Raw genomic sequence first — 7,002 nt, 5'->3', positions numbered from 1 at the left:
ACAGATTTTACGATGCAAATATAAATATAATTATTAACAAATTTCATGAAGTTTCACTTTGTTAAGGATCGAACATATTTTGTAATCGGGCCGCGAGGCTGACTGCTACGTGCTTGCTGTCAGTCTCGTGGCACCAATTCGATCCGCACGGGGTTGTCGATCACGCCGCGCCGTCCCGCGTGGTCGATCACGCGTCGACGCCGCCCCACGTACAGGTGCGCGCATGCCGGCATTGTCGAAAATCGGAGCACGGCGCGACTCCTGACACGCGCAGTGTCTTTGCTCGCGAAAATTGTGCCCACAGCGCAACTCCATCAATCATCGGATCAATCAGAGAGCGCCGCGTTCCGGATCTCGCCTTTATTTCCGTCCCTTGAGAACCCTCCCGGCGGAAGAGAACGATCGCAGGTCAGACTCTTTTCGCACGTCTCTGCATCAAGTTATCTCGGCATAATAGCAAACTTTGTGCGTGGTTTCATCACCGATTCGTGCGCGGCATCGCCGTCCAACCATCCTCGCTAAGTGCGTGAGTGTGCAGAGACTTTGCACTCTCTACGAGAGTGATCATCGAGCTCATCAAAGGAGCTCGCCCCGGATTACTGTCGTCGTGTCGCGTTCGCGCTCGGAGTCTGCCTCGCGGACAAGATTTCCGAGCAATTCGAGCCACGACAGTGTCCGTGAAATTTATTAAGAGTCTCCGTGTAGATTAATCGCTGTAACGATAGTCGTTCTCTTATCCGCAGCCCTCCCCTCGTTTCGCACTCTTTCTGAGTGGTTCCGGTATTAATCACGCTCCGCAAAATAAATCAGGTCGAGCACGAAACACACTTCATTATTATTAAAAAGTTTTTGAATGAAATATCACAAAATTTATTATCAATAATAAGATATAATCACATTAAAGTAAAGTGATATACGTGTATGTTATTAAAGTATGTATGCATTATGCTTATTTGACCATCTGTGGATGTGCATATTATCTATCAATTTTAACCGGCCAAGTAACATACAATTGAAAAGCAGAGGTTAAAATAAAAAATTGACTATTATAATAGATGATAAAAGATATATATTTTTTTAAATTTCTTTTAGATACGACTTATACAAAGAACTTTTACATTAACAATTATTTTTCTATACATATAAATAAAGAAGGCCCAGATAACTTTCCAGAAAAATTCGGATATGAAATCTGTTGAGATCATCAGGTTCAATTGCCAGTGAACAAAAATATCTGTTAATATTTAAAATATTCGAACTGGAAAGATATGCAAGCTGTTGAAAGAATGTATATTCCTAGAGAATTTTAGACTTTTACTAAAAATGAAAGACAACGGTGCGATCTGCAAACGCCTAGACCTATAGAGATAATTTCGTGCGGTATTACGACAGCCAATAGCGTTTATCTGAATAATCCAATCAGCACAAAGAGCTAGATGCCCTACAAATTAGTCTTCTACACATTACAAATTGTCGCTGATCTATTGTCATATATAGAGGACGTAAAGACGAACATTCTATGTGGTGAGAAGGTAAGATCTTTATCCCTATCCGTTATGCTTAGAGATCAAAATTGTCGTTTTGATTAGTATAATATTAATCGAAAACTACATATGTTATAATTATTTTTAACATTTATTTCCGCATTAATTATGTTATCGACATTTTTGTTAGAAATTCCAACAAAATAACCATTTGAGTATAAGCTAAGTATGGTACGCGTTATTCCAAGATCTTACACGTTTTTGACACCTTCAAATAATAATAATAATACATCTGAACATACCGAAGACGCCACGGAACTATCATTATTAATTTTCTTTTTCTAATTCTTAGATCAACGTTATTCTCTTAATAACAGTAAATATCCATATGGTTTATAAGATTCACTGTACTTACATACTGAACATCAATTAACACTGCTAGTTAAAATCAAAATGTAATTATCTTTAATTATTTTCTATTATATTTCATTTTGTACTTGTAACTTTCTCTCAAATCTTGTTCGATGTTTTCATACCTCTCTATGTTATGTTTTGTTTTATTCCACCATTTGCGACATTCTACCATATTCGACATTCTAAATCTAAATAATCATGTTATTAATTTTAGACAATTGGCATAACAACACAACAGATAACGAGTGGATAAATCAAGGAAAGATCAAATACGTCTAATTAAATTTTGTGAAGAAAAGAATAGTATAATCTCACATTATGATTCGATTAATATCGATCATTGTATTTGCAATTTTACTAACTGGTATAATAATCCATATTTTTGTCTCTCTTTTTGTATGTGCGCGCGTTTGCGCGCGTTTGTACAAACATTAGATAAATAAACTAATGACAAACGTTTGTAAATAAATTTAATCTAACGATAATTTAATTTACGAACAGGTTTAATTTATAATAAATTATTATTTTTTATATTATTAATTCGTTAATAATAAATACAAATTATTTATAAAAATAATTTATTAATAATTAACGTAATTATTTAATAAACAATTATTTTTCCAGAGTTTATAAAACACATTATATTAAGATTATTACAGAATAATGACGTTGGAAATAATACATACCATGAACATGAAATACCAAACTCAGCTGATTTGTTGGTAGAGGACAATTTAGAGGATAATTATTGGATAAGTCCTTCAAGGTTGTTGTTATCATTATTATGTATAACTTCAATCTTTATTACTCTTTATAGTTTATTACTTTTATACTATAACTTTTATTACGATATTCGGTAAGTCGGATTGTTTCAATATGTGCGTTTTTATAGTTTCATAATTAACCCTAATCCCTTTAACCATGCACTTTCGTGTCCCACGCGTTTCTAACGTCGTTTTCCGGTCGTTTGTTCCGGAAAACCAACGGCCGTGGGATAATCCCTCCTCCCCCTAAAAAAAGTTGTTATAGTAGGGAACATCAGGGAAAACCTGTTTTTTCGCCTATTTTTTAGGACCTCGAATTTCAAACTTTTTTTTATGCCAGATAGTACTATTAGATGAAACATTAATCCCAGTAAAATTTCAAGATGAGCATAGACACGGTTCCGGAGATACAAGGGGGTAACTTTGTCATTTTTAAAGATATTTTAAATCCGCAAGCGGGTGCTGTTTTGGAATCGTTTGTACCCGATTCCGAAACAGCACTCGCTTGTGGATTTAACATATCTCTAAAAATGGCGAAAATAGCTCTTACCCCAATTTTGAAAATTCGGTACAATCACCCCCTTAAGGGTACAAACAAAACTGGCGGTGGTACAAACGGGTACAAACGATTCCGAAACAGCACCCGCTTGCGGATTTAAAATATCTCTAAAAATGACAAAGTTACTCTTATATATACGAATTTTCGATATCCCGTATTTTCACTCCCTTGTATCTCCGGAACCGTGCCTATGCTCATCTTGAAATTTTATTGGGATTAATGTTTCATCTAATAGTACTATTTGCCATGAAAAAAAGTTTGAAATTCGAGGTCTCAAAAATGGGCGATATTTGCCATCACTCTTTCAGAGCCCTAGCTCATTTACTCTCGAAACGGCAGTCACAATCTCGTTGATTAAATGGCGGAAAAAAACGTTGGAGGGATTGGGGTTAATTAATTTGTATGTATGATAGATTTATAGTTGTGTGTGCAATTTATTTTAAGATACTAAAAAAATAAATAAATAAAAACAAATAAAAATACTAATTGTACAAAATAAAATATTAAACTTCTAACACATAATGTGTTAACTATAATTAAAATCTTGTTGTATGTACCAAAAAAATAATCACTTGTTTTTATATGTTATTTCAATTAAATCATGAAATTATTAGCAGCTGCTACGATGCACTATTCCCCTTTTGTTCTAATTAAACATGCTTACATTGAATTTATTCACGGTATTATAAGATAACCACATACACACATAAGTGTATATGTATATATGTATTGTTGTAAGGCGGCTGGGTCCACCTGAGCCTCCAATTATTGAAGCTGTTCCGATTATTCATCATGAGGAACAAGTTTTCCATGCAGTAGGTCGTGTGCGATTTCCTCGCCGAACCCCCGGTCAACGATGATCGGATCATGCTCGGGCGCGGTCAGAATCCTGCCGCTGGCGCTGGTCGGGGGCATGGTGCTCCCCTTCGTGAGTAAAGTAAGATTTTGTGTATTTCCATCTATTACTTGCTTTCGGTAGATGCTTTAGATTTAAATGCTTTCGCTTTTCTCTATTTATGTTTCTAATTTTCGATAAAAGCCTTTAGTCTGTTCGTTGCCACGATTATAATCATTGCTAGTATATAGTCAATTAAAATTCTTAATTGGGTTATTAAATGTTTAATTAAAAAATTATATATAATATGTAATATAACATATAATATATATAATTTCTTTAGGTTTTGCAAGCTAATTGTAGTACCCATCTGTTACTTTTAGAAACCTGCTTGGGTGACAGTGGCACCGCTTCGTCTATATCCATCATATTCTTTACTATTCGTGGCCCCGAAAACTTAATAATCGAGTGGACTAGAGATACGTACTGTACCGTATGACAGATGAGGAATGACTTTGTAATACTTTATATGTGTAATCATAATAAATTAAAAACTGAAGTTGTTAGTGTAGAGGCATAATTTAATCTGTTATTCATATTTTAACAGTAATACAATATGAAGCATATTAAATTGTGTTAAGGAACATACTTTTATGTAATTATTGAATGGATATAATTTGTATAAATACTCTAAGTTTTAAGGTAAATGTACTATTGCCGGGACACTTAAGACTTATGTCTGGACACCTTTATCATTTTAGTTTTTAAATAAGTATAAAGCGAATTAAAATCAAAGATAAAAATATAATACAAGAAAAATATTTTTATTTTTTATTCTTTGATTTTAATTTGCATTATAACTTATTTAAGGACTAAAATGATATAAATGTCCAGATATATTAGATACGTGTCCAGGCATTGGTACATTTACTTTACATGTTTTTAATTCAGCATATGTATCTTTCGACAAGCAAACATTATTAGAATTGACAAATATATAATGTACTTTTATTAATGCATGTATATTTTGACTGCTTCGTTTGTACAATACGAATGTAAATATAATTATTAATGAATTTCATAGAGCATTTTTTTATTATTAAAGCATCTGTGGTTGTAATATCAATAATAAAAAAGATAATTAATTATCAATAATAAAAAATAATTGCATGTTAAAGTAATGTGAACTACATATGCGTGTGTTGCATGTAGCATGTGTACATTATGCTTATTTTGGTCATCTGGTTGTGAATGTACAAATTATCTATTAATTTTAAGCCAAGCAACATGTAGTTGAAAAGCAAAGATTAAATCAAAGAAATAAATTAAATATTGCGTTATAAGAAAAAATTAAAATATAGATATATGACGAAATTGACTATTATGATAGCTGATAAAAAATATCTTTTTTTATGTTTCTTTTTTTAGATACGACTTATGCGAAAAACTTTTAGATTAACAATTATTTTTCTATACATATAAAAAAAGAAGGCCCAGATAATTTTCGCTCCAAGAAATTCGGATATGAAATCTGTTAAGATCACCACAGGTTCAAGTGTCAATGAACAAAAATATCTGCAGTTAATGTTTAAAATATTCGAACTGGAAAGATATGCAAGCTGTTGAAAGAATGTATATTCCTAGAGAATTTTAGACGCTTACTAAAAATGGAAGACAACAATGCGATCTCTGCAAGCGCCTAGAGATAATTTCGTGGTATTACGACAGCCAATAGCGTTTATCTGAATAATCCAATCAGCACAAAGAGCTAGATGCCCTACAAATTAAGGCCTTCGCGCAATAAAAAATATAAGGAACAAGGAACAGATATTAGGACTAAAGAATCAAGAATAAAGTTGGATGCACGATGAAAAATACAGGCAACGGAAACAGAGAATAACACAGATAATAGATTTTTAACCTATCGGAAGCCGTGTATTAATGTTACACCAGCTTTATTCCTGATTTCTTATTTCCAATCGCTAATATCCGTTCCTTGTTTCTTATATTTTTCATTGTGCGAAGGCCCTTAGTCTTCTACACATTGTAAATTGTCGCTGATCTATTGTCATATATAGAGGACATAAAGACGAACATTTTATGTGGTAAGAAGGTAAGATCTTTATCCCTATCCGTTATGCTTAGAGATCATAATTGTCGTTTTGATTAGTATAATATTAATCGAAAATTATGTATGTTATAATTATTTTCAACATTTATTTCCGCATTGATTATGTTATCGACATTTTTGTTAGAAATTCCAACAAAATAACGGTTTGAGTATAAGCTGATGTAAGTATGGTACGCGTTATTTCAAAGATCTTATAGTTTTTTGACATCATCAAATAATAATAATACATCTATACCAAAGTCGCCACGCAACTATCATTATTAATTTTCTTTTTCTAATTCTTAGATCAACGTTATTCTCTTAATAACAGTAAATATCCATATGGTTTAAAAGATTCGCTGTACTTACATACCGAACATCAATTAACACTGCTAGTTAAAATCAAAATGTAATTATCTTTAATTATTTTCTATTATATTTCATTTTGTACTTGTAACTTTCTCTCAAATCTTGTTCAAAGTTTTCATACCTCTCTATGTTATGTTTTGTTTTATTCCACCATTTGCGACATTCTACCATATTCGACATTCTAAATCTAAATAATCATGTTATTAATTTTAGACAATTGGCATAACAACACAACAGATAACGAGTGGATAAATCAAGGAAAGAGCAAATTCGTATAATTAAATTTTGTGAAGAAAAGAATAGTATAATCTCACATTATGATTCGATTAATATCGATCATTGTATTTGCAATTTTACTCAGTGGTATAATAATCCATATTTTTGTCTCTCTTTTTGTATGTGCGCGCGTTTGCGCGCGTTTGTGCAAACATTAGATAAATAAACTAATGACAAACGTTTGTAAATAA

At 32.4% G+C, this 7,002-nt stretch overlaps 1 long non-coding RNA gene across 3 annotated transcripts; it reads left to right on the top strand.

The window, feature by feature from the left end:
* Window positions 1-259: 259 nt before the first annotated feature.
* LOC139770355 (uncharacterized) lies at window positions 260-6,892 on the top strand. Of its 3 annotated transcripts, XR_011717723.1 has the most exons (8): window positions 260-810; window positions 1,093-1,532; window positions 1,837-1,939; window positions 2,113-2,262; window positions 2,523-2,754; window positions 3,961-4,158; window positions 5,485-6,169; window positions 6,749-6,892. It is a non-coding gene; the product is annotated as an uncharacterized lncRNA (long non-coding RNA). The 3 variants fall into 3 exon arrangements; XR_011717724.1 differs by lacking the exon at window positions 1,837-1,939; XR_011717725.1 differs by lacking the exons at window positions 5,485-6,169; window positions 6,749-6,892 and adding an exon at window positions 4,440-4,799.
* Window positions 6,893-7,002: the final 110 nt, after the last annotated feature.

Source organism: Temnothorax nylanderi, unplaced genomic scaffold, assembly GCF_030848795.1.
Source record: "Temnothorax nylanderi isolate EJ_2023f unplaced genomic scaffold, tnyl_v1.0 TNYL_tig0029_pilon, whole genome shotgun sequence".
NCBI classification, from domain to species: Eukaryota; Metazoa; Arthropoda; class Insecta; order Hymenoptera; family Formicidae; genus Temnothorax; species Temnothorax nylanderi.
The sequence above is the reverse complement of the archived record's forward strand: the minus strand, read 5'-3'. Positions and strand labels throughout refer to the sequence as shown.